General features: G+C 40.5%; 15 non-coding genes across 15 annotated transcripts; all 15 read left to right on the top strand.

The window, feature by feature from the left end:
- Window positions 1-2,840: 2,840 nt before the first annotated feature.
- On the top strand, window positions 2,841-2,913 carry trnav-cac. The gene has a single exon. It is a non-coding gene; the product is annotated as a tRNA-Val (tRNA).
- A 1,233-nt stretch (window positions 2,914-4,146) lies between these two features.
- Window positions 4,147-4,219, top strand: trnav-cac. Its single transcript has one exon. It is a non-coding gene; the product is annotated as a tRNA-Val (tRNA).
- Window positions 4,220-5,654: 1,435 nt separating this feature from the next.
- On the top strand, window positions 5,655-5,727 carry trnav-cac. The gene has a single exon. It is a non-coding gene; the product is annotated as a tRNA-Val (tRNA).
- Window positions 5,728-6,960: 1,233 nt separating this feature from the next.
- Window positions 6,961-7,033, top strand: trnav-cac. Its single transcript has one exon. It is a non-coding gene; the product is annotated as a tRNA-Val (tRNA).
- A 1,637-nt stretch (window positions 7,034-8,670) lies between these two features.
- trnav-cac lies at window positions 8,671-8,743 on the top strand. Its single transcript has one exon. It is a non-coding gene; the product is annotated as a tRNA-Val (tRNA).
- A 1,221-nt stretch (window positions 8,744-9,964) lies between these two features.
- Window positions 9,965-10,037, top strand: trnav-cac. The gene has a single exon. It is a non-coding gene; the product is annotated as a tRNA-Val (tRNA).
- Window positions 10,038-10,166: 129 nt separating this feature from the next.
- Window positions 10,167-10,239, top strand: trnav-cac. The gene has a single exon. It is a non-coding gene; the product is annotated as a tRNA-Val (tRNA).
- A 1,221-nt stretch (window positions 10,240-11,460) lies between these two features.
- trnav-cac lies at window positions 11,461-11,533 on the top strand. Its single transcript has one exon. It is a non-coding gene; the product is annotated as a tRNA-Val (tRNA).
- Window positions 11,534-12,892: 1,359 nt separating this feature from the next.
- Window positions 12,893-12,965, top strand: trnav-cac. Its single transcript has one exon. It is a non-coding gene; the product is annotated as a tRNA-Val (tRNA).
- Window positions 12,966-14,333: 1,368 nt separating this feature from the next.
- On the top strand, window positions 14,334-14,406 carry trnav-cac. Its single transcript has one exon. It is a non-coding gene; the product is annotated as a tRNA-Val (tRNA).
- Window positions 14,407-15,639: 1,233 nt separating this feature from the next.
- On the top strand, window positions 15,640-15,712 carry trnav-cac. Its single transcript has one exon. It is a non-coding gene; the product is annotated as a tRNA-Val (tRNA).
- A 129-nt stretch (window positions 15,713-15,841) lies between these two features.
- On the top strand, window positions 15,842-15,914 carry trnav-cac. Its single transcript has one exon. It is a non-coding gene; the product is annotated as a tRNA-Val (tRNA).
- A 4,248-nt stretch (window positions 15,915-20,162) lies between these two features.
- trnav-cac lies at window positions 20,163-20,235 on the top strand. The gene has a single exon. It is a non-coding gene; the product is annotated as a tRNA-Val (tRNA).
- Window positions 20,236-23,377: 3,142 nt separating this feature from the next.
- On the top strand, window positions 23,378-23,450 carry trnav-cac. The gene has a single exon. It is a non-coding gene; the product is annotated as a tRNA-Val (tRNA).
- A 129-nt stretch (window positions 23,451-23,579) lies between these two features.
- Window positions 23,580-23,652, top strand: trnav-cac. Its single transcript has one exon. It is a non-coding gene; the product is annotated as a tRNA-Val (tRNA).
- Window positions 23,653-24,821: the final 1,169 nt, after the last annotated feature.

Genomic DNA, 24,821 nt, shown 5'->3' with positions numbered 1-24,821 from the left:
AGTGGATCAATGTTGCCGTTTTTTTGGGGACCTCCACCATGCGATCTGTATGAATGTGACCAGACTGACAGCTTCTCTGAGCCAGGCAAATTCATTTATCAGGGTCATTGTAATGGATATATCCAAAGAAATGGCAATATAATCCAAGGTAAAACAAACAAAAATGTAGATCGTTTTCTGTCATTTCAGCTGCTTGATGTGATTGTGTGATAGATTTAGTTGGCTGGCTAGCAAAGGAAAAGAAGCTAGCCTGCATAGGTACAGTGCATTCGGAAAGTTTTCAGACCCCTTACTTTTTTCCACATTTTGTTACGTTACAGCCTTATACTAAAATGGATGAAATAAAATAAAATCTATCTACACACAATACCACATAATGACAAAGCGATAACATATAGTTTTTATTAATGAAAAAAACATTTTAAAAATACTTTATTTACATACATTTTCAGACCCTTTGCTATGAGGCTGGAAATTGAGCTCAGTTCCATCCTGTTTCCATTGATCATCCTTGAGATGTTTCTTCAACTTGATTGGAGTCCACCTGTGGTAAATTCAAATGATTGGTCATTTCTGCAGCATTGAAGGTACCCAAGAACACAGTGGCTTCCATCACTCTTAAATAGAAGAAGTTTGGAACCACCAAGCCTCTTCCAAGTTCCGGCTGCACACGATAATTCCCGGCTTCTCATGTCTACCTCACATAATATCCCAAATTGAGTACCACAGAAAGAGCCATTATACCCATTAAATATTTTAAAAATACCTTATTTACGTACGTTTTCAGACCCTTTGCTATGAGGCTGGAAATTGAGCTCAGGTCCATCCTGTTTCCATTGATCATCCTTGAGATGTTTCTTCAACTTGATTGGAGTCCACCTGTGGTAAATTCAAATGATTGGTCATTTCTGCAGCATTGAAGGTACCCAAGAACACAGTGGCTTCCATCACTCTTAAATGGAAGAAGTTTTGAACCACCAAGCCTCTTCCAAGAGCCGCTGCACACAATAATTCCCGGCTTCTCAAGCCTTATTGTTTAATTAATTGACTAAGTAATTTCTGATTTCATTAGGTTCTGAGAGCGATAAATGTCCCAAAGTCAGCCACACCCTTAGTACTCCACTCATTGGGTTTCCGTAGTGTACTGGTTATCACGTTCGGCTAACACGCGAAAGGTCCCCGGTTCGAGACCGGGCGGAAACACATTTTAACAGATTGGTCCTTCGCACTTCTCAGTATTTGCTATTCAGACTTTAGTTTCAGTAGTGTATTGGTTATCACGTTCGCCTCACACGCGAAAGTCAGTCACACCCTTAGTTTACCAATCATTCGGTTTCTGTAGTGTAGTGGTTATCACGTTCACCTCACACGCGAAAGGTCCCCGGTTCGAAACCGGGTGGAAACATTTTGTAATATTCAATATTTCCCAATGCCCAGAGGCTAGCATTTGGTTTGAAACAGTTGAGGTTTGTCTAAACCTTGCTGTCTACCTCTCCGACCAGTGGATCAATGTTGCCGTTTTTTTGGGGACCTCCACCATGCGATCTGTATGAATGTGACCAGACTGACAGCTTCTCTGAGCCAGGCAAATTCATTTATCAGGGTCATTGTAATGGATATATCCAAAGAAATGGCAATATAATCCAAGGTAAAACAAACAAAAATGTAGATCGTTTTCTGTCATTTCAGCTGCTTGATGTGATTGTGTGATAGATTTAGTTGGCTGGCTAGCAAAGGAAAAGAAGCTAGCCTGCATAGGTACAGTGCATTCGGAAAGTTTTCAGACCCCTTACTTTTTTCCACATTTTGTTACGTTACAGCCTTATACTAAAATGGATGAAATAAAATCAAATCTATCTACACACAATACCACATAATGACAAAGCGATAACATATAGTTTTTATTAATGAAAAAAATATTTTAAAAATACCTTATTTACATACATTTTCAGACCCTTTGCTATGAGGCTGGAAATTGAGCTCAGTTCCATCCTGTTTCCATTGATCATCCTTGAGATGTTTCTTCAACTTGATTGGAGTCCACCTGTGGTAAATTCAAATGATTGGTCATTTCTGCAGCATTGAAGGTACCCAAGAACACAGTGGCTTCCATCACTCTTAAATAGAAGAAGTTTGGAACCACCAAGCCTCTTCCAAGTTCCGGCTGCACACGATAATTCCCGGCTTCTCATGTCTACCTCACATAATATCCCAAATTGAGTACCACAGAAAGAGCCATTATACCCATTAAATATTTTAAAAATACCTTATTTACGTACGTTTTCAGACCCTTTGCTATGAGGCTGGAAATTGAGCTCAGGTCCATCCTGTTTCCATTGATCATCCTTGAGATGTTTCTTCAACTTGATTGGAGTCCACCTGTGGTAAATTCAAATGATTGGTCATTTCTGCAGCATTGAAGGTACCCAAGAACACAGTGGCTTCCATCACTCTTAAATGGAAGAAGTTTTGAACCACCAAGCCTCTTCCAAGAGCCGCTGCACACAATAATTCCCGGCTTCTCAAGCCTTATTGTTTAATTAATTGACTAAGTAATTTCTGATTTCATTAGGTTCTGAGAGCGATAAATGTCCCACCCAGCCAAAGTCAGCCACACCCTTAGTACTCCACTCATTGGGTTTCCGTAGTGTACTGGTTATCACGTTCGGCTAACACGCGAAAGCTCCCCGGTTCGAGACCGGGCGGAAACACATTTTAACAGATTGGTCCTTCGCACTTCTCAGTATTTGCTATTCAGACTTTAGTTTCAGTAGTGTATTGGTTATCACGTTCGCCTCACACGCGAAAGTCAGTCACACCCTTAGTTTACCAATCATTCGGTTTCTGTAGTGTAGTGGTTATCACGTTCGCCTCACACGCGAAAGGTCCCCGGTTCGAAACCGGGTGGAAACATTTTGTAATATTCAATATTTCCCAATGCCCAGAGGCTAGCATTTGGTTTGAAACAGTTGAGGTTTGTCTAAACCTTGCTGTCTACCTCTCCGACCTGTGGATCAATGTTGCCGTTTTTTTGGGGACCTCCACCATGCGATCTGTATGAATGTGACCAGACTGACAGCTTCTCTGAGCCAGGCAAATTCATTTATCAGGGTCATTGTAATGGATATATCCAAAGAAATGGCAATATAATCCAAGGTAAAACAAACAAAAATGTAGATCGTTTTCTGTCATTTCAGCTGCTTGATGTGATTGTGTGATAGATTTAGTTGGCTGGCTAGCAAAGGAAAAGAAGCTAGCCTGCATAGGTACAGTGCATTCGGAAAGTTTTCAGACCCCTTACTTTTTTCCACATTTTGTTACGTTACAGCCTTATACTAAAATGGATGAAATAAAATAAAATCTATCTACACACAATACCACATAATGACAAAGCGATAGCATATAGTTTTTATTAATGAAAAAAATATTTTAAAAATACCTTATTTACATACATTTTCAGACCCTTTGCTATGAGACTGGAAATTGAGCTCAGGTCCATCCTGTTTCCATTGATCATCCTTGAGATGTTTCTTCAACTTGATTGGAGTCCACCTGTGGTAAATTCAAATGATTGGTCATTTCTGCAGCATTGAAGGTACCCAAGAACACAGTGGCTTCGATCACTCTTAAATAGAAGAAGTTTGGAACCACCAAGCCTTTTCCAAGTTCCGGCTGCACACGATAATTCCCGGCTTCTCATGTCTACCTCACATAATATCCCAAATTGAGTTCCACAGAAAGAGCCATAATACCCATTAAATATTTTAAAAATACCTTATTTACATAAGTTTTCAGACCCTTTGCTATGAGGCTGGAAATTGAGCTCAGGTCCATCCTGTTTCCATTGATCATCCTTGAGATGTTTCTTCAACTTGATTGGAGTCCACCTGTGGTAAATTCAAATGATTGGTCATTTCTGCAGCATTGAAGGTACCCAAGAACACAGTGGCTTCCATCACTCTTAAATGGAAGAAGTTTTGAACCACCAAGCCTCTTCCAAGAGCCGCTGCACACAATAATTCCCGGCTTCTCAAGCCTTATTGTTTAATTAATTGACTAAGTAATTTCTGATTTCATTAGGTTCTGAGAGCGATAAATGTCCCACCCAGCCAAAGTCAGTCACACCCTTAGTTTTCCAATCATTCGGTTTCCGTAGTGTAGTGGTTATCACGTTCGCCTCACACGCGAAAGGTCCCCGGTTCGAAACCGGGTGGAAACATTTTGTAATATTCAATATTACCCAATGCCCAGAGGCTAGCATTTGGTTTGAAACAGTTGAGGTTTGTCTAAACCTTGCTGTCTACCTCTCCGACCTGTGGATCAATGTTGCCGTTTTTTTGGGGACCTCCACCATGCGATCTGTATGAATGTGACCAGACTGACAGCTTCTCTGAGCCAGGCAAATTCATTTATCAGGGTCATTGTAATGGATATATCCAAAGAAATGGCAATATAATCCAAGGTAAAACAAACAAAAATGTAGATCGTTTTCTGTCATTTCAGCTGCTTGATGTGATTGTGTGATAGATTTAGTTGGCTGGCTAGCAAAGGAAAAGAAGCTAGCCTGCATAGGTACAGTGCATTGGGAAAGTTTTCAGACCCCTTACTTTTTTCCACATTTTGTTTCGTTACAGCCTTATACTAAAATGGATGAAATAAAATCAAATCTATCTACACACAATACCACATAATGACAAAGCGATAACATATAGTTTTTATTAATGAAAAAAATATTTTAAAAATACCTTATTTACATACATTTTCAGACCCTTTGCTATGAGGCTGGAAATTGAGCTCAGTTCCATCCTGTTTCCATTGATCATCCTTGAGATGTTTCTTCAACTTGATTGGAGTCCACCTGTGGTAAATTCAAATGATTGGTCATTTCTGCAGCATTGAAGGTACCCAAGAACACAGTGGCTTCCATCACTCTTAAATAGAAGAAGTTTGGAACCACCAAGCCTCTTCCAAGTTCCGGCTGCACACGATAATTCCCGGCTTCTCATGTCTACCTCACATAATATCCCAAATTGAGTACCACAGAAAGAGCCATTATACCCATTAAATATTTTAAAAATACCTTATTTACGTACGTTTTCAGACCCTTTGCTATGAGGCTGGAAATTGAGCTCAGGTCCATCCTGTTTCCATTGATCATCCTTGAGATGTTTCTTCAACTTGATTGGAGTCCACCTGTGGTAAATTCAAATGATTGGTCATTTCTGCAGCATTGAAGGTACCCAAGAACACAGTGGCTTCCATCACTCTTAAATGGAAGAAGTTTTGAACCACCAAGCCTCTTCCAAGAGCCGCTGCACACAATAATTCCCGGCTTCTCAAGCCTTATTGTTTAATTAATTGACTAAGTAATTTCTGATTTCATTAGGTTCTGAGAGCGATAAATGTCCCACCCAGCCAAAGTCAGCCACACCCTTAGTACTCCACTCATTGGGTTTCCGTAGTGTACTGGTTATCACGTTCGGCTAACACGCGAAAGGTCCCCGGTTCGAGACCGGGCGGAAACACATTTTAACAGATTGGTCCTTCGCACTTCTCAGTATTTGCTATTCAGACTTTAGTTTCAGTAGTGTATTGGTTATCACGTTCGCCTCACACGCGAAAGTCAGTCACACCCTTAGTTTACCAATCATTCGGTTTCCGTAGTGTAGTGGTTATCACATTCGCCTCACACGCGAAAGGTCCCCGGTTCGAAACCGGGTGGAAACATTTTGTAATATTCAATATTTCCCAATGCCCAGAGGCTAGCATTTGGTTTGAAACAGTTGAGGTTTGTCTAAACCTTGCTGTCTACCTCTCCGACCAGTGGATCAATGTTGCCGTTTTTTTGGGGACCTCCACCATGCGATCTGTATGAATGTGACCAGACTGACAGCTTCTCTGAGCCAGGCAAATTCATTTATCAGGGTCATTGTAATGGATATATCCAAAGAAATGGCAATATAATCCAAGGTAAAACAAACAAAAATGTAGATTGTTTTCTGTCATTTCAGCTGCTTGATGTGATTGTGTGATAGATTTAGTTGGCTGGCTAGCAAAGGAAAAGAAGCTAGCCTGCATAGGTACAGTGCATTCGGAAAGTTTTCAGACCCCTTGCTTTTTTCCACATTTTGTTACGTTACAGCCTTATACTAAAATGGATGAAATAAAATAAAATCTATCTACACACAATACCACATAATGACAAAGCGATAGCATATAGTTTTTATTAATGAAAAAAATATTTTAAAAATACCTTATTTACATACATTTTCAGACCCTTTGCTATGAGACTGGAAATTGAGCTCAGGTCCATCCTGTTTCCATTGATCATCCTTGAGATGTTTCTTCAACTTGATTGGAGTCCACCTGTGGTAAATTCAAATGATTGGTCATTTCTGCAGCATTGAAGGTACCCAAGAACACAGTGGCTTCCATCACTCTTAAATAGAAGAAGTTTGGAACCACCAAGCCTCTTCCAAGTTCCGGCTGCACACGATAATTCCCGGCTTCTCATGTCTACCTCACATAATATCCCAAATTGAGTACCACAGAAAGAGCCATAATACCCATTAAATATTTTAAAAATACCTTATTTACGTAAGTTTTCAGACCCTTTGCTATGAGGCTGGAAATTGAGCTCAGGTCCATCCTGTTTCCATTGATCATCCTTGAGATGTTTCTTCAACTTGATTGGAGTCCACCTGTGGTAAATTCAAATGATTGGTCATTTCTGCAGCATTGAAGGTACCCAAGAACACAGTGGCTTCCATCACTCTTAAATGGAAGAAGTTTTGAACCACCAAGCCTCTTCCAAGAGCCGCTGCACACAATAATTCCCGGCTTTTCAAGCCTTATTGTTTAATTAATTGACTAAGTAATTTCTGATTTCATTATTTTCTGAGAGCGATAAATGTCCCACCCAGCCAAAGTCAGTCACACCCTTAGTTTTCCAATCATTCGGTTTCCGTAGTGTAGTGGTTATCACGTTCGCCTCACACGCGAAAGGTCCCCGGTTCGAGACCGGGCGGAAACACATTTTAACAGATTGGTCCTTCGCACTTCTCAGTATTTGCTATTCAGACTTTAGTTTCAGTAGTGTATTGGTTATCACGTTCGCCTCACACGCGAAAGTCAGTCACACCCTTAGTTTTCCAATCATTCGGTTTCAGTAGTGTAGTGGTTATCACGTTCGCCTCACACGCGAAAGGTCCCCGGTTCGAAACCGGGTGGAAACATTTTGTAATATTCAATATTTCCCAATGCCCAGAGGCTAGCATTTGGTTTGAAACAGTTGAGGTTTGTCTAAACCTTGCTGTCTACCTCTCCGACCAGTGGATCAATGTTGCCGTTTTTTTGGGGACCTCCACCATGCGATCTGTATGAATGTGACCAGACTGACAGCTTCTCTGAGCCAGGCAAATTCATTTATCAGGGTCATTGTAATGGATATATCCAAAGAAATGGCAATATAATCCAAGGTAAAACAAACAAAAATGTAGATTGTTTTCTGTCATTTCAGCTGCTTGATGTGATTGTGTGATAGATTTAGTTGGCTGGCTAGCAAAGGAAAAGAAGCTAGCCTGCATAGGTACAGTGCATTCGGAAAGTTTTCAGACCCCTTGCTTTTTTCCACATTTTGTTACGTTACAGCCTTATACTAAAATGGATGAAATAAAATAAAATCTATCTACACACAATACCACATAATGACAAAGCGATAGCATATAGTTTTTATTAATGAAAAAAATATTTTAAAAATACCTTATTTACATACATTTTCAGACCCTTTGCTATGAGACTGGAAATTGAGCTCAGGTCCATCCTGTTTCCATTGATCATCCTTGAGATGTTTCTTCAACTTGATTGGAGTCCACCTGTGGTAAATTCAAATGATTGGTCATTTCTGCAGCATTGAAGGTACCCAAGAACACAGTGGCTTCCATCACTCTTAAATAGAAGAAGTTTGGAACCACCAAGCCTCTTCCAAGTTCCGGCTGCACACGATAATTCCCGGCTTCTCATGTCTACCTCACATAATATCCCAAATTGAGTTCCACAGAAAGAGCCATAATACCCATTAAATATTTTAAAAATACCTTATTTACGTAAGTTTTCAGACCCTTTGCTATGAGGCTGGAAATTGAGCTCAGGTCCATCCTGTTTCCATTGATCATCCTTGAGATGTTTCTTCAACTTGATTGGAGTCCACCTGTGGTAAATTCAAATGATTGGTCATTTCTGCAGCATTGAAGGTACCCAAGAACACAGTGGCTTCCATCACTCTTAAATGGAAGAAGTTTTGAACCACCAAGCCTCTTCCAAGAGCCGCTGCACACAATAATTCCCGGCTTTTCAAGCCTTATTGTTTAATTAATTGACTAAGTAATTTCTGATTTCATTATTTTCTGAGAGCGATAAATGTCCCACCCAGCCAAAGTCAGTCACACCCTTAGTTTTCCAATCATTTGGTTTCCGTAGTGTAGTGGTTATCAAGTTCGCCTCACACGCGAAAGGTCCCCGGTTCGAGACCGGGCGGAAACACATTTTAACAGATTGGTCCTTCGCACTTCTCAGTATTTGCTATTCAGACTTTAGTTTCAGTAGTGTATTGGTTATCACGTTCGCCTCACACGCGAAAGTCAGTCACACCCTTAGTTTTCCAATCATTCGGTTTCTGTAGTGTAGTGGTTATCACGTTCGCCTCACACGCGAAAGGTCCCCGGTTCGAAACCGGGTGGAAACATTTTGTAATATTCAATATTTCCCAATGCCCAGAGGCTAGCATTTGGTTTGAAACAGTTGAGGTTTGTCTAAACCTTGCTGTCTACCTCTCCGACCAGTGGATCAATGTTGCCGTTTTTTTGGGGACCTCCACCATGCGATCTGTATGAATGTGACCAGACTGACAGCTTCTCTGAGCCAGGCAAATTCATTTATCAGGGTCATTGTAATGGATATATCCAAAGAAATGGCAATATAATCCAAGGTAAAACAAACAAAAATGTAGATTGTTTTCTGTCATTTCAGCTGCTTGATGTGATTGTGTGAAAGATTTAGTTGGCTGGCTAGCAAAGGAAAAGAAGCTAGCCTGCATAGGTACAGTGCATTCGGAAAGTTTTCAGACCCCTTACTTTTTTCCACATTTTGTTACGTTACAGCCTTATACTAAAATGGATGAAATAAAATAAAATCTATCTACACACAATACCACATAATGACAAAGCGATAGCATATAGTTTTTATTAATGAAAAAAATATTTTAAAAATACCTTATTTACATACATTTTCAGACCCTTTGCTATGAGACTGGAAATTGAGCTCAGGTCCATCCTGTTTCCATTGATCATCCTTGAGATGTTTCTTCAACTTGATTGGAGTCCACCTGTGGTAAATTCAAATGATTGGTCATTTCTGCAGCATTGAAGGTACCCAAGAACACAGTGGCTTCCATCACTCTTAAATAGAAGAAGTTTGGAACCACCAAGCCTCTTCCAAGTTCCGGCTGCACACGATAATACCCGGCTTCTCATGTCTACCTCACATAATGTTCCACAGAAAGAGCCATAATACCCATTAAATATTTTAAAAATACCTTATTTACGTAAGTTTTCAGACCCTTTGCTATGAGGCTGGAAATTGAGCTCAGGTCCATCCTGTTTCCATTGATCATCCTTGAGATGTTTCTTCAACTTGATTGGAGTCCACCTGTGGTAAATTCAAATGATTGGTCATTTCTGCAGCATTGAAGGTACCCAAGAACACAGTGGCTTCCATCACTCTTAAATGGAAGAAGTTTTGAACCACCAAGCCTCTTCCAAGAGCCGCTGCACACAATAATTCCCGGCTTCTCAAGCCTTATTGTTTAATTCATTGACTAAGTAATTTCTGATTTCATTAGGTTCTGAGAGCGATAAATGTCCCACCCAGCCAAAGTCAGCCACACCCTTAGTTTTCCAATCATTCGGTTTCCGTAGTGTAGTGGTTATCACGTTCGCCTCACACGCGAAAGGTCCCCGGTTCGAGACCGGGCGGAAACACATTTTAACAGATTGGTCCTTCGCACTTCTCAGTATTTGCTATTCAGACTTTAGTTTCAGTAGTGTATTGGTTATCACGTTCGCCTCACACGCGAAAGTCAGTCACACCCTTAGTTTCCCAATCATTCGGTTTCTGTAGTGTAGTGGTTATCACATTCGCCTCACACGCGAAAGGTCCCCGGTTCGAAACCGGGTGGAAACATTTTGTAATATTCAATATTTCCCAATGCCCAGAGGCTAGCATTTGGTTTGAAACAGTTGAGGTTTGTCTAAACCTTGCTGTCTACCTCTCCGACCAGTGGATCAATGTTGCCGTTTTTTTGGGGACCTCCACCATGCGATCTGTATGAATGTGACCAGACTGACAGCTTCTCTGAGCCAGGCAAATTCATTTATCAGGGTCATTGTAATGGATATATCCAAAGAAATGGCAATATAATCCAAGGTAAAACAAACAAAAATGTAGATTGTTTTCTGTCATTTCAGCTGCTTGATGTGATTGTGTGATAGATTTAGTTGGCTGGCTAGCAAAGGAAAAGAAGCTAGCCTGCATAGGTACAGTGCATTCGGAAAGTTTTCAGACCCCTTACTTTTTTCCACATTTTGTTACGTTACAGCCTTATACTAAAATGGATGAAATAAAATAAAATCTATCTACACACAATACCACATAATGACAAAGCGTTAGCATATAGTTTTTATTAATGAAAAAAATATTTTAAAAATACCTTATTTACATACATTTTCAGACCCTTTGCTATGAGACTGGAAATTGAGCTCAGGTCCATCCTGTTTCCATTGATCATCCTTGAGATGTTTCTTCAACTTGATTGGAGTCCACCTGTGGTAAATTCAAATGATTGGTCATTTCTGCAGCATTGAAGGTACCCAAGAACACAGTGGCTTCCATCACTCTTAAATAGAAGAAGTTTGGAACCACCAAGCCTCTTCCAAGTTCCGGCTGCACACGATAATTCCCGGCTTCTCATGTCTACCTCACATAATGTTCCACAGAAAGAGCCATAATACCCATTAAATATTTTAAAAATACCTTATTTACGTACGTTTTCAGACCCTTTGCTATGAGGCTGGAAATTGAGCTCAGGTCCATCCTGTTTCCATTGATCATCCTTGAGATGTTTCTTCAACTTGATTGGAGTCCACCTGTGGTAAATTCAAATGATTGGTCATTTCTGCAGCATTGAAGGTACCCAAGAACACAGTGGCTTCCATCACTCTTAAATAGAAGAAGTTTTGAACCACCAAGCCTCTTCCAAGAGCCGCTGCACACAATAATTCCCGGCTTCTCAAGCCTTATTGTTTAATTAATTGACTAAGTAATTTCTGATTTCATTAGGTTCTGAGAGCGATAAATGTCCCACCCAGCCAAAGTCAGTCACACCCTTAGTTTTCAAATCATTCGGTTTCCGTAGTGTAGTGGTTATCACGTTCGCCTCACACGCGAAAGGTCCCCGGTTCGAGACCGGGCGGAAACACATTTTAACAGATTGGTCCTTCGCACTTCTCAGTATTTGCTATTCAGACTTTAGTTTCAGTAGTGTATTGGTTATCACGTTCGCCTCACACGCGAAAGGTCCCTGGTTCGAAACCGGGTGGAAACATTTTGTAATATTCAATATTTCCCAATGCCCAGAGGCTAGCATTTGGTTTGAAACAGTTGAGGTTTGTCTAAACCTTGCTGTCTACCTCTCCGACCAGTGGATCAATGTTGCCGTTTTTTTGGGGACCTCCACCATGCGATCTGTATGAATGTGACCAGACTGACAGCTTCTCTGAGCCAGGCAAATTCATTTATCAGGGTCATTGTAATGGATATATCCAAAGAAATGGCAATATAATCCAAGGTAAAACAAACAAAAATGTAGATTGTTTTCTGTCATTTCAGCTGCTTGATGTGATTGTGTGATAGATTTAGTTGGCTGGCTAGCAAAGGAAAAGAAGCTAGCCTGCATAGGTACAGTGCATTCGGAAAGTTTTCAGACCCCTTACTTTTTTCCACATTTTGTTACGTTACAGCCTTATACTAAAATGGATGAAATAAAATAAAATCTATCTACACACTATACCACATAATGACAAAGCGATAGCATATAGTTTTTATTAATGAAAAAAATATTTTAAAAATACCTTATTTACATACATTTTCAGACCCTTTGCTATGAGACTGGAAATTGAGCTCAGGTCCATCCTGTTTCCATTGATCATCCTTGAGATGTTTCTTCAACTTGATTGGAGTCCACCTGTGGTAAATTCAAATGATTGGTCATTTCTGCAGCATTGAAGGTACCCAAGAACACAGTGGCTTCCATCACTCTTAAATAGAAGAAGTTTGGAACCACCAAGCCTCTTCCAAGTTCCGGCTGCACACGATAATTCCCGGCTTCTCATGTCTACCTCACATAATATCCCAAATTGAGTTCCACAGAAAGAGCCATAATACCCATTAAATATTTTAAAAATACCTTATTTACGTAAGTTTTCAGACCCTTTGCTATGAGGCTGGAAATTGAGCTCAGGTCCATCCTGTTTCCATTGATCATCCTTGAGATGTTTCTTCAACTTGATTGGAGACCACCTGTGGTAAATTCAAATGATTGGTCATTTCTGCAGCATTGAAGGTACCCAAGAACACAGTGGCTTCCATCACTCTTAAATGGAAGAAGTTTTGAACCACCAAGCCTCTTCCAAGAGCCGCTGCACACAATAATTCCCGGCTTCTCAAGCCTTATTGTTTAATTAATTGACTAAGTAATTTCTGATTTCATTAGGTTCTGAGAGCGATAAATGTCCCACCCAGCCAAAGTCAGTCACACCCTTAGTTTTCCAATCATTTGGTTTCCGTAGTGTAGTGGTTATCACGTTCGCCTCACACGCGAAAGGTCCCCGGTTCGAGACCGGGCGGAAACACATTTTAACAGATTGGTCCTTCGCACTTCTCAGTATTTGCTATTCAGACTTTAGTTTCAGTAGTGTATTGGTTATCACGTTCGCCTCACACGCGAAAGTCAGTCACACCCTTAGTTTTCCAATCATTCGGTTTCCGTAGTGTAGTGGTTATCACGTTTGCCTCACACGCGAAAGGTCCCCGGTTCGAAACCGGGTGGAAATATTTTGTAATATTCAATATTTCCCAATGCCCAGAGGCTAGCATTTGGTTTGAAACAGTTGAGGTTTGTCTAAACCTTGCTGTCTACCTCTCCGACCAGTGGATCAATGTTGCCGTTTTTTTGGGGACCTCCACCATGCGATCTGTATGAATGTGACCAGACTGACAGCTTCTCTGAGCCAGGCAAATTCATTTATCAGGGTCATTGTAATGGATATATCCAAAGAAATGGCAATATAATCCAAGGTAAAACAAACAAAAATGTAGATTGTTTTCTGTCATTTCAGCTGCTTGATGTGATTGTGTGATAGATTTAGTTGGCTGGCTAGCAAAGGAAAAGAAGCTAGCCTGCATAGGTACAGTGCATTCGGAAAGTTTTCAGACCCCTTACTTTTTTCCACATTTTGTTACGTTACAGCCTTATACTAAAATGGATGAAATAAAATAAAATCTATCTACACACAATACCACATAATGACAAAGCGATAGCATATAGTTTTTATTAATTAAAAAAATATTTTAAAAATACCTTATTTACATACATTTTCAGACCCTTTGCTATGAGACTGGAAATTGAGCTCAGGTCCATCCTGTTTCCATTGATCATCCTTGAGATGTTTCTTCAACTTGATTGGAGTCCACCTGTGGTAAATTCAAATGATTGGTCATTTCTGCAGCATTGAAGGTACCCAAGAACACAGTGGCTTCCATCACTCTTAAATAGAAGAAGTTTGGAACCACCAAGCCTCTTCCAAGTTCCGGCTGCACACGATAATTCCCGGCTTCTCATGTCTACCTCACATAATATCCCAAATTGAGTTCCACAGAAAGAGCCATAATACCCACCCTTCTCAAGCTTTATTGTTTAATTAATTGACTAAGTAATTTCTGATTTCATTAGGTTCTGAGAGCGATAAATGTCCCACCCAGCCAAAGTCAGCCACACCCGTAGTATTGTACTCATTGGGTTTCCGTAGTGTACTGGTTATCACGTTCGGCTAACACGCGAAAGGTCCCCGGTTCGAGACCGGGCGGAAACACATTTTAACAGATTGGTCCTTCGCACTTCTCAGTATTTGCTATTCAGACTTTAGTTTCAGTAGTGTATTGGTTATCACGTTCGCCTCACACGCGAAAGTCAGTCACACCCTTAGTTTACCAATCATTCGGTTTCTGTAGTGTAGTGGTTATCACGTTCGCCTCACACGCGAAAGGTCCCTGGTTCGAAACCGGGTGGAAACATTTTGTAATATTCAATATTTCCCAATGCCCAGAGGCTAGCATTTGGTTTGAAACAGTTGAGGTTTGTCTAAACCTTGCCGTCTACCTCTCCGACCAGTGGATCAATGTTGCCGTTTTTTTGGGGACCTCCACCATGCGATCTGTATGAATGTGACCAGACTGACAGCTTCTCTGAGCCAGGCAAATTCATTTATCAGGGTCATTGTAATGGATATATCCAAAGAAATGGCAATATAATCCAAGGTAAAACAAACAAAAATGTAGATCGTTTTCTGTCATTTCAGCTGCTTGATGTGATTGTGTGATAGATTTAGTTGGCTGGCTAGCAAAGGAAAAGAAGCTAGCCTGCATAGGTACAGTGCATTCGGAAAGTTTTCAGACCCCTTACTTTTTTCCACATTTTGTTACGTTACAGCCTTATACTAAAATGGATGAAATAAAATAAAATCTATCTACACATAATACCACATAATGACAAAGCGATAACATATAGTTTTTATTAATGAAAAAAATATTTTAAAAATACCTTATTTACATACATTTTCAGACCCTTTGCTATGAGGCTGGAAATTGAGCTCAGTTCCATCCTGTTTCCATTGATCATCCTTGAGATGTTTCTTCAACTTGATTGGAGTCCACCTGTGGTAAATTCAAATGATTGGTCATTTCTGCAGCATTGAAGGTACCCAAGAACACAGTGGCTTCCATCACTCTTAAATAGAAGAAGTTTGGAACCACCAAGCCTCGTCCAAGTTCCGGCTGCACACGATAATTCCCGGCTTCTCATGTCTACCTCACATAATATCCCAAATTGAGTTCCACAGAAAGAGCCATAATACCCATTAAATATTTTAAAAATACCTTATTTACGTAAGTTTTCAGACCCTTTGCTATGAGGCTGGAAATTGAGCTCAGGTCCATCCTGTTTCCATTGATCATCCTTGAGATGTTTCTTCAACTTGATTGGAGTCCACCTGTGGTAAATTCAAATGATTGGTCATTTCTGCAGCATTGAAGGTACCCAAGAACACAGTGGCTTCCATCACTCTTAAATGGAAGAAGTTTTGAACCACCAAGCCTCTTCCAAGAGCCGCTGCACACAATAATTCCCGGCTTCTCAAGCCTTATTGTTTAATTAATTGACTAAGTAATTTCTGATTTCATTAGGTTCTGAGAGCGATAAATGTCCCACCCAGCCAAAGTCAGTCACACCCTTAGTTTTCCAATCATTTGGTTTCCGTAGTGTAGTGGTTATCACGTTCGCCTCACACGCGAAAGGTCCCCGGTTCGAGACCGGGCGGAAACACATTTTAACAGATTGGTCCTTCGCACTTCTCAGTATTTGCTATTCAGACTTTAGTTTCAGTAGTGTATTGGTTATCACGTTCGCCTCACACGCGAAAGTCAGTCACACCCTTAGTTTTCCAATCATTCGGTTTCCGTAGTGTAGTGGTTATCACGTTTGCCTCACACGCGAAAGGTCCCCGGTTCGAAACCGGGTGGAAACATTTTGTAATATTCAATATTTCCCAATGCCCAGAGGCTAGCATTTGGTTTGAAACAGTTGAGGTTTGTCTAAACCTTGCTGTCTACCTCTCCGACCAGTGGATCAATGTTGCCGTTTTTTTGGGGACCTCCACCATGCGATCTGTATGAATGTGACCAGACTGACAGCTTCTCTGAGCCAGGCAAATTCATTTATCAGGGTCATTGTAATGGATATATCCAAAGAAATGGCAATATAATCCAAGGTAAAACAAACAAAAATGTAGATTGTTTTCTGTCATTTCAGCTGCTTGATGTGATTGTGTGATAGATTTAGTTGGCTGGCTAGCAAAGGAAAAGAAGCTAGCCTGCATAGGTACAGTGCATTCGGAAAGTTTTCAGACCCCTTACTTTTTTCCACATTTTGTTACGTTACAGCCTTATACTAAAATGGATGAAATAAAATAAAATCTATCTACACACAATACCACATAATGACAAAGCGATAGCATATAGTTTTTATTAATGAAAAAAATATTTTAAAAATACCTTATTTACATACATTTTCAGACCCTTTGCTATGAGACTGGAAATTGAGCTCAGGTCCATCCTGTTTCCATTGATCATCCTTGAGATGTTTCTTCAACTTGATTGGAGTCCACCTGTGGTAAATTCAAATGATTGGTCATTTCTGCAGCATTGAAGGTACCCAAGAACACAGTGGCTTCCATCACTCTTAAATAGAAGAAGTTTGGAACCACCAAGCCTCTTCCAAGTTCCGGCTGCACACGATAATTCCCGGCTTCTCATGTCTACCTCACATAATATCCCAAATTGAGTTCCACAGAAAGAGCCATAATACCCACCCTTCTCAAGCCGTATTGTTTAATTAATTGACTAAGTAATTTCTGATTTCATTAGGTTCTGAGAGGGATAAATGTCCCACCCAGCCAAAGTCAGCCACACCCGTAGTATTCTACTCATTGGGTTTCCGTAGTGTACTGGTTATCACGTTCGGCTAACACGCGAAAGGTCCCCGGTTCGAGACCGGGCGGAAACACATTTTAACAGATTGGTCCTTCGCACTTCTCAGTATTTGCTATTCAGACTTTAGTTTCAGTAGTGTATTGGTTATCACGTTCGCCTCACACGCGAAAGTCAGTCACACCCTTAGTTTACCAATCATTCGGTTTCTGTAGTGTAGTGGTTGTCACATTCGCCTCACACGCGAAAGGTCCCTGGTTCGAAACCGGGTGGAAACATTTTGTAATATTCAATATTTCCCAATGCCCAGAGGCTAGCATTTGGTTTGAAACAGTTGAGGTTTGTCTAAACCTTGCTGTCTACCTCTCCGACCAGTGGATCAATGTTGCCGTTTTTTTGGGGACCTCCACCATGCGATCTGTATGAATGTGACCAGACTGACAGCTTCTCTGAGCCAGGCAAATTCATTTATCAGGGTCATTGTAATGGATATATCCAAAGAAATGGCAATATAATCCAAGGTAAAACAAACAAAAATGTAGATCGTTTTCTGTCATTTCAGCTGCTTGATGTGATTGTGTGATAGATTTAGTTGGCTGGCTAGCAAAGGAAAAGAAGCTAGCCTGCATAGGTACAGTGCATTCGGAAAGTTTTCAGACCCCTTACTTTTTTCCACATTTTGTTACGTTACAGCCTTATACTAAAATGGATGAAATAAAATAAAATCTATCTACACACAATACCACATAATGACAAAGCGATAGCATATAGTTTTTATTAATGAAAAAAATATTTTAAAAATACCTTATTTACATACATTTTCAGACCCTTTGCTATGAGACTGGAAATTGAGCTCAGGTCCATCCTGTTTCCATTGATCATCCTTGAGATGTTTCTTCAACTTGATTGGAGTCCACCTGTGGTAAATTCAAATGATTGGTCATTTCTGCAGCATTGAAGGTACCCAAGAACACAGTGGCTTCCATCACTCTTAAATAGAAGAAGTTTGGAACCACCAAGCCTCTTCCAAGTTCCGGCTGCACACGATAATTCCCGGCTTCTCATGTCTACCTCACATAATATCCCAAATTGAGTTCCACAGAAAGAGCCATAATACCCATTAAATATTTTAAAAATACCTTATTTACGTAAGTTTTCAGACCCTTTGCTATGAGGCTGGAAATTGAGCTCAGGTCCATCCTGTTTCCATTGATCATCCTTGAGATGTTTCTTCAACTTGATTGGAGTCCACCTGTGGTAAATTCAAATGATTGGTCATTTCTGCAGCATTGAAGGTACCCAAGAACACAGTGGCTTCCATCACTCTTAAATAGAAGAAGTTTGGAACCACCAAGCCTCTTCCAAGTTCCGGCTGCACACGATAATTCCCGGCTTCTCATGTCTACCTCACATAATATCCCAAATTGAGTTCCACAGAAAGAGCCATAATACCCACCCTTCTCAAGCCGTATTGTTTAATTAATTGACTAAGTAATTTCTGATTTCATTAGGTTCTGAGAGGGATAAATGTCCCACCCAGCCAAAGTCAGCCACACCCGTAGTATTCTACTCATTGGGTTTCCGTAGTGTACTGGTTATCACGTTCGGCTAACACGCGAAAGGTCCCCGGTTCGAGACCGGGCGGAAACACATTTTAACAGATTGGTCCTTCGCACTTCTCAGTATTTGCTATTCAGACTTTAGTTTCAGTAGTGTATTGGTTATCACGTTCGCCTCACACGCGAAAGTCAGTCACACCCTTAGTTTACCAATCATTCGGTTTCTGTAGTGTAGTGGTTGTCACGTTCGCCTCACACGCGAAAGGTCCCTGGTTCGAAACCGGGTGGAAACATTTTGTAATATTCAATATTTCCCAATGCCCAGAGGCTAGCATTTGGTTTGAAACAGTTGAGGTTTGTCTAAACCTTGCTGTCTACCTCTCCGACCAGTGGATCAATGTTGCCGTTTTTTTGGGGACCTCCACCATGCGATCTGTATGAATGTGACCAGACTGACAGCTTCTCTGAGCCAGGCAAATTCATTTATCAGGGTCATTGTAATGGATATATCCAAAGAAATGGCAATATAATCCAAGGTAAAACAAACAAAAATGTAGATTGTTTTCTGTCATTTCAGCTGCTTGATGTGATTGTGTGATAGATTTAGTTGGCTGGCTAGCAAAGGAAAAGAAGCTAGCCTGCATAGGTACAGTGCATTCGGAAAGTTTTCAGACCCCTTACTTTTTTCCACATTTTGTTACGTTACAGCCTTATACTAAAATGGATGAAATAAAATAAAATCTATCTACACACAATACCACATAATGACAAAGCGATAGCATATAGTTTTTATTAATGAAAAAAATATTTTAAAAATACCTTATTTACATGGATTTTCAGACCCTTTGCTATGAGACTGGAAATTGAGCTCAGGTCCATCCTGTTTCCATTGATCATCCTTGAGATGTTTCTTCAACTTGATTGTAGTCCACCTGTGGTAAATTCAAATGATTGGTCATTTCTGCAGCATTGAAGGTACCCAAGAACACAGTGGCTTCCATCACTCTTAAATAGAAGAAGTTTGGAACCACCAAGCCTCTTCCAAGTTCCGGCTGCACACGATAATTCCCGGCTTCTCATGTCTACCTCACATAATATCCCAAATTGAGTTCCACAGAAAGAGCCATAATACCCATTAAATATTTTAAAAATACCTTATTTACGTAAGTTTTCAGACCCTTTGCTATGAGGCTGGAAATTGAGCTCAGGTCCATCCTGTTTCCATTGATCATCCTTGAGATGTTTCTTCAACTTGATTGGAGTCCACCTGTGGTAAATTCAAATGATTGGTCATTTCTGCAGCATTGAAGGTACCCAAGAACACAGTGGCTTCCATCACTCTTAAATGGAAGAAGTTTTGAACCACCAAGCCTCTTCCAAGAGCCGCTGCACACAATAATTCCCGGCTTCTCAAGCCTTATTGTTTAATTAATTGACTAAGTAATTTCTGATTTCATTAGGTTCTGAGAGCGATAAATGTCCCACCCAGCCAAAGTCAGCCACACCCGTAGTATTCTACTCATTGGGTTTCCGTAGTGTACTGGTTATCACGTTCGGCTAACGCGCGACAGGTCCCTGGTTCGAGACCGGGCGGAAACACATTTTAACAGATTGGTCCTTCGCACTTCTCAGTATTTGCTATTCAGACTTTAGTTTCAGTAGTGTATTGGTTATCACGTTCGCCTCACACGCGAAAGTCAGTCACACCCTTAGTTTTCCAATCATTCGGTTTCCGTAGTGTAGTGGTTATCACGTTCGCCTCACACGCGAAAGGTCCCTGGTTCGAAACCGGGTGGAAACATTTTGTAATATTCAATATTTCCCAATGCCCAGAGGCTAGCATTTGGTTTGAAACAGTTGAGGTTTGTCTAAACCTTGCTGTCTACCTCTCCGACCAGTGGATCAATGTTGCCGTTTTTTTGGGGACCTCCACCATGCGATCTGTATGAATGTGACCAGACTGACAGCTTCTCTGAGCCAGGCAAATTCATTTATCAGGGTCATTGTAATGGATATATCCAAAGAAATGGCAATATAATCCAAGGTAAAACAAACAAAAATGTAGATTGTTTTCTGTCATTTCAGCTGCTTGATGTGATTGTGTGATAGATTTAGTTGGCTGGCTAGCAAAGGAAAAGAAGCTAGCCTGCATAGGTACAGTGCATTCGGAAAGTTTTCAGACCCCTTACTTTTTTCCACATTTTGTTACGTTACAGCCTTATACTAAAATGGATGAAATAAAATAAAATCTATCTACACACAATACCACATAATGACAAAGCGATAGCATATAGTTTTTATTAATGAAAAAAATATTTTAAAAATACCTTATTTACATACATTTTCAGACCCTTTGCTATGAGACTGGAAATTGAGCTCAGGTCCATCCTGTTTCCATTGATCATCCTTGAGATGTTTCTTCAACTTGATTGGAGTCCACCTGTGGTAAATTCAAATGATTGGTCATTTCTGCAGCATTGAAGGTACCCAAGAACACAGTGGCTTCCATCACTCTTAAATAGAAGAAGTTTGGAACCACCAAGCCTCTTCCAAGTTCCGGCTGCACACGATAATTCCCGGCTTCTCATGTCTACCTCACATAATATCCCAAATTGAGTTCCACAGAAAGAGCCATAATACCCACCCTTCTCAAGCCGTATTGTTTAATTAATTGACTAAGTAATTTCTGATTTCATTAGGTTCTGAGAGGGATAAATGTCCCACCCAGCCAAAGTCAGCCACACCCGTAGTATTCTACTCATTGGGTTTCCGTAGTGTACTGGTTATCACGTTCGGCTAACACGCGAAAGGTCCCCGGTTCGAGACCGGGCGGAAACACATTTTAACAGATTGGTCCTTCGCACTTCTCAGTATTTGCTATTCAGACTTTAGTTTCAGTAGTGTATTGGTTATCACGTTCGCCTCACACGCGAAAGTCAGTCACACCCTTAGTTTTCCAATCATTCGGTTTCCGTAGTGTAGTGGTTATCACGCTCGCCTCACACGCGAAAGGTCCCCGGTTCGAAACCGGGTGGAAACATTTTGTAATATTCAATATTTCCCAATGCCCAGAGGCTAGCATTTGGTTTGAAACAGTTGAGGTTTGTCTAAACCTTGCTGTCTACCTCTCCGACCAGTGGATCAATGTTGCCGTTTTTTTGGGGACCTCCACCATGCGATCTGTATGAATGTGACCAGACTGACAGCTTCTCTGAGCCAGGCAAATTCATTTATCAGGGTCATTGTAATGGATATATCCAAAGAAATGGCAATATAATCCAAGGTAAAACAAACAAAAATGTAGATTGTTTTCTGTCATTTCAGCTGCTTGATGTGATTGTGTGATAGATTTAGTTGGCTGGCTAGCAAAGGAAAAGAAGCAAGCCTGCATAGGTACAGTGCATTCGGAAAGTTTTCAGACCCCTTACTTTTTTCCACATTTTGTTACGTTACAGCCTTATACTAAAATGGATGAAATAAAATAAAATCTATCTACACACAATACCACATAATGACAAAGCGATAGCATATAGTTTTTATTAATGAAAAAAATATTTTAAAAATACCTTATTTACATACATTTTCAGACCCTTTGCTATGAGACTGGAAATTGAGCTCAGGTCCATCCTGTTTCCATTGATCATCCTTGAGATGTTTCTTCAACTTGATTGGAGTCCACCTGTGGTAAATTCAAATGATTGGTCATTTCTGCAGCATTGAAGGTACCCAAGAACACAGTGGCTTCCATCACTCTTAAATAGAAGAAGTTTGGAACCACCAAGCCTCTTCCAAGTTCCGGCTGCACACGATAATTCCCGGCTTCTCATGTCTACCTCACATAATATCCCAAATTGAGTTCCACAGAAAGAGCCATAATACCCATTAAATATTTTAAAAATACCTTATTTACTTAAGTTTTCAGACCCTTTGCTATGAGGCTGGAAATTGAGCTCAGGTCCATCCTGTTTCCATTGATCATCCTTGAGATGTTTCTTCAACTTGATTGGAGTCCACCTGTGGTAAATTCAAATGATTGGTCATTTCTGAAGCATTGAAGGTACCCAAGAACACAGTGGCTTCCATCACTCTTAAATAGAAGAAGTTTGGAACCACCAAGCCTCTTCCAAGTTCCGGCTGCACACGATAATTCCCGGCTTCTCATGTCTACCTCACATAATATCCCAAATTGAGTTCCACAGAAAGAGCCATAATACCCATTAAATATTTAAAAAATACCTTATTTATGTAAGTTTTCAGACCCTTTGCTATGAGGCTGGAAATTGAGCTCAGGTCCATCCTGTTTCCATTGATCATCCTTGAGATGTTTCTTCAACTTGATTGGAGTCCACCTGTGGTAAATTCAAATGATTGGTCATTTCTGCAGCATTGAAGGTACCCAAGAACACAGTGGCTTCCATCACTCTTAAATAGAAGAAGTTTGGAACCACCAAGCCTCGTCCAAGTTCCGGCTGCACACGATAATTCCCGGCTTCTCATGTCTACCTCACATAATATCCCAAATTGAGTTCCACAGAAAGAGCCATAATACCCATTAAATATTTTAAAAATACCTTATTTACGTAACTTTTCAGACCCTTTGCTATGAGGCTGGAAATTGAGCTCAGGTCCATCCTGTTTCCATTGATCATCCTTGAGATGTTTCTTCAACTTGATTGGAGTCCACCTGTGGTAAATTCAAATGATTGGTCATTTCTGCAGCATTGAAGGTACCCAAGAACACAGTGGCTTCCATCACTCTTAAATGGAAGAAGTTTTGAACCACCAAGCCTCTTCCAAGAGCCGCTGCACACAATAATTCCCGGCTTCTCAAGCCTTATTGTTTAATTAATTGACTAAGTAATTTCTGATTTCATTAGGTTCTGAGAGCGATAAATGTCCCACCCAGCCAAAGTCAGTCACACCCTTAGTTTTCCAATCATTTGGTTTCCGTAGTGTAGTGGTTATCACGTTCGCCTCACACGCGAAAGGTCCCCGGTTCGAGACCGGGCGGAAACACATTTTAACAGATTGGTCCTTCGCACTTCTCAGTATTTGCTATTCAGACTTTAGTTTCAGTAGTGTATTGGTTATCACGTTCGCCTCACACGCGAAAGTCAGTCACACCCTTAGTTTTCCAATCATTCGGTTTCCGTAGTGTAGTGGTTATCACGTTTGCCTCACACGCGAAAGGTCCCCGGTTCGAAACCGGGTGGAAACATTTTGTAATATTCAATATTTCCCAATGCCCAGAGGCTAGCATTTGGTTTGAAACAGTTGAGGTTTGTCTAAACCTTGCTGTCTACCTCTCCGACCAGTGGATCAATGTTGCCGTTTTTTTGGGGACCTCCACCATGCGATCTGTATGAATGTGACCAGACTGACAGCTTCTCTGAGCCAGGCAAATTCATTTATCAGGGTCATTGTAATGGATATATCCAAAGAAATGGCAATATAATCCAAGGTAAAACAAACAAAAATGTAGATTGTTTTCTGTCATTTCAGCTGCTTGATGTGATTGTGTGATAGATTTAGTTGGCTGGCTAGCAAAGGAAAAGAAGCTAGCCTGCATAGGTACAGTGCATTCGGAAAGTTTTCAGACCCCTTACTTTTTTCCACATTTTGTTACGTTACAGCCTTATACTAAAATGGATGAAATAAAATAAAATCTATCTACACACAATACCACATAATGACAAAGCGATAGCATATAGTTTTTATTAATGAAAAAAATATTTTAAAAATACCTTATTTACATACATTTTCAGACCCTTTGCTATGAGACTGGAAATTGAGCTCAGGTCCATCCTGTTTCCATTGATCATCCTTGAGATGTTTCTTCAACTTGATTGGAGTCCACCTGTGGTAAATTCAAATGATTGGTCATTTCTGCAGCATTGAAGGTACCCAAGAACACAGTGGCTTCCATCACTCTTAAATAGAAGAAGTTTGGAACCACCAAGCCTCTTCCAAGTTCCGGCTGCACACGATAATTCCCGGCTTCTCATGTCTACCTCACATAATATCCCAAATTGAGTTCCACAGAAAGAGCCATAATACCCACCCTTCTCAAGCCGTATTGTTTAATTAATTGACTAAGTAATTTCTGATTTCATTAGGTTCTGAGAGGGATAAATGTCCCACCCAGCCAAAGTCAGCCACACCCGTAGTATTCTACTCATTGGGTTTCCGTAGTGTACTGGTTATCACGTTCGGCTAACACGCGAAAGGTCCCCGGTTCGAGACCGGGCGGAAACACATTTTAACAGATTGGTCCTTCGCACTTCTCAGTATTTGCTATTCAGACTTTAGTTTCAGTAGTGTATTGGTTATCACGTTCGCCTCACACGCGAAAGTCAGTCACACCCTTAGTTTACCAATCATTCGGTT

Source organism: Oncorhynchus mykiss, unplaced genomic scaffold (assembly GCF_013265735.2).
Source record: "Oncorhynchus mykiss isolate Arlee unplaced genomic scaffold, USDA_OmykA_1.1 un_scaffold_578, whole genome shotgun sequence".
Taxonomy (NCBI): Eukaryota; Metazoa; Chordata; class Actinopteri; order Salmoniformes; family Salmonidae; genus Oncorhynchus; species Oncorhynchus mykiss.
The sequence above is the reverse complement of the archived record's forward strand: the minus strand, read 5'-3'. Positions and strand labels throughout refer to the sequence as shown.